We start from the raw sequence: 2,500 nt of genomic DNA, 5'->3' as shown, positions 1-2,500 counted from the left end.
TGTGTGTGTGTGTGTGTGTGTGTGTGTACTGTGTGTGTGGTGTGTGTGTGTGTGTGTGCCTGTGTGTGTGGTGTGTGTGTGTGTGTGTGCCTGTGTGTGTGTGGGGGGGGGGGGTGGTTAAGGTTAGGGATCAGGAAGGAGGAACTTAAAGAGAAACCGTGACCAAGAATTGAACTTCATCCCAGTCAGTAGCTGATACCCCCTTTCCCATGAGAAATGTATTCCTTTTCTCAAACGGATCATCAGGGGGCGCTGTATGGCTGATGTTGTGGTGAAACCCCTCCCACAGGAAAATGTCAGGACAATGGTCTAGGCATTTTCCTGTCTGTGAACCTCATTGCATTGTGGGAAATAGCTGTTTACAGCTGTTTCCAACTGCCAAAAAAGCAAGCAGCAGCTACATCCAGTGACTTCACCTACAAGCAGTAAAAATGTTACCAAGTGATAAATGTCAGAATGTAAATCAGGGAGAGGAAAGCTTTTACAATGGGTAAAAATTGACTAAAGCATTTATACACAATTATTGTAAAAATTAAGCACTTTTTTATTACATTATTTTCACTGGAGTTTCTCTTTAAGATTAAGTGTGCGGAGGTGGTTAAAGGTAACCTAAACTGAGAAGGAGATGGATTTTTCCTTTTAAAATAATACCAGTTGCCTGACTCTCCTGCTGATCCTGTGTCTCTAATACCTTCAGCCACAGCCCCTGAACAAGCATGCAGATCAGGTGCTCTAACTGAAGTAAGACTGGATTAGCTGCATGTTTGTATCAGGTGTGTGATTCAGCCACTACTGCAGCCAAAGAGATCAGCAGGAGTGACATGAAACTGGTATTGTTTAAAAGGAAACATCCATATCCCTCCCAGTTAAGGTTCCCTTTAAGGCTAGGCACCAGGAAGGGGAAGGGGGGACGTTTAAGGTTAGGCATGGGTATGGAGGATTTTAGGGTTAGGCGTCGGAGGGGGGAGGGTTCTGTGTAAGAGTAGGGTCAGAGTTAGTTGTAGTAAAATATCAGTAACATATACCAATGTTTTACTATTGTCATTGCCACTGTAAATATTTCTCCATTTTCCATTGGCGCCCAAATCACGACAGTATTCGTTGTTTAGGCTTATTTTGGCTTCACCCAGCGCCCATTTTATTCCTTGCGCCTCTATTAAATGCACGTGGCTGGGTAACATCATTGTCTGGAAAAAGTTATTGTTCTATTCAAAATGAAAGCAGCACAAATGGACACAAATGCAAATGTAGCACTAACCAAACATGATGGAATTTAGGAGGGGGGGGGGGGAATGATGGAGAGGGAGGGGGGTTATGCGACCCTCAGAGCTCCATCAATCTGCAAATTTCCATCACATCAGAGTCTGTTTGCTTTAAGCTCTTCTGCTTCTATGGAGTAACAGTTCTCCTGTTATCATTCTACAGGATGGAGTAAAGTTTGTGATTGGGATTTGTGTTCCGGATTCTTGCACCAGTCAAGACATCACAGCGCTGGCCTCCACGGGTAAAAGAATGTGTTTGTTGTTCTTATCTCAGTGGAGCAGATATGGAGTCGTACAACTGTAGTCATACAGACAGAGGCCCAGTGCACACCAAAAACCTAGTGTGTTGTTGTGAGTTTCCTGTATGTCCTACCTTGTATGTTAACCCTTTTATCTATTGTGCAACGCTGCGTAATATGTTGGTGCTTTATAAATACAATAATAATAATAGTGTATCTGCAAACACTAGCGTTTTTTGAAGTGTTTTTTCAGAGTGATTCTAGGCATGTGCAGAGTGATTTTCTACACATGCTTAGCATTTGTTTGGAGCGTTTTGGTGTACCATATTTTATTTTTTGTTACAGTACAGCTGGACAGCTTCTGTAACAAAATCGCTTGGAAAATCGCTCTGATCTAACGCGATTTTCCACTTTCCGATACTTAACATTCAGGCTGAATCGCCTCAGAAATCCGCAAAAATGCTGCAGGACCCGAGTTTGCGTTTGGGGAAAAAACAAATCGCTCTGGTGTGCTCCATCCCATTGAAATACTTTAGCCAAGCGCTTTTCAAAGCGCAAGCGTTTTAAAAAACGCTCAGAACCGCTCTTGCTGTGCATCAGCCCAGAGTCGGATCATTCACGAGGCAAACCCAGGCAGTTGCCTAGGGCCTGGAGAGAGTCTAGGGGCCCAGCGGATGCTAGAATCCACCAAATCTTACTAAAGAAGCCAAGTGACCATCAGCGGTGGTGGAAAAAAAAGCGCTATCTTGCCTGGGGTCCGTTTTCATCTTAATCCATTTTCTGCCTAGAGACACACAAGCCATGTGAAATTTTTATAATAAGGCAAGAGATACTTTTCACTTTTTTGTATTATATGAAAATTTGGTGTAGACTGGTAAAACTGGTTTGGTGTAAACTGATAAATCCTTAGAGGCTGTAAAGTATTACTGTGTTTATCCTGTTAAGGACCACGGGCTTAAACCCTCCTAAAGACCCCCCTAAACCCCCCTCTTTTTTCTC

At 43.2% G+C, this 2,500-nt stretch overlaps 1 protein-coding gene across 1 annotated transcript in view; it reads left to right on the top strand.

Annotated features, from left to right (window-relative positions):
• Positions 1-2,500, top strand: part of LOC137560222 (O-acyltransferase like protein-like) — a 90,670-nt gene that overhangs the window by 5,959 nt on the left and 82,211 nt on the right. The window contains exon 3 of the mRNA XM_068271856.1: positions 1,426-1,504. The gene's annotated coding sequence lies outside the window, so the exon portion shown is untranslated. The remainder of the gene's footprint in view (positions 1-1,425; positions 1,505-2,500) is intronic.

Source organism: Hyperolius riggenbachi, chromosome 1 (genome assembly GCF_040937935.1).
Source record: "Hyperolius riggenbachi isolate aHypRig1 chromosome 1, aHypRig1.pri, whole genome shotgun sequence".
NCBI classification, from domain to species: domain Eukaryota; kingdom Metazoa; phylum Chordata; class Amphibia; order Anura; family Hyperoliidae; genus Hyperolius; species Hyperolius riggenbachi.
Note: the sequence above shows the minus strand (reverse complement) of the source record. Positions and strands in the feature narration are given on the sequence as shown.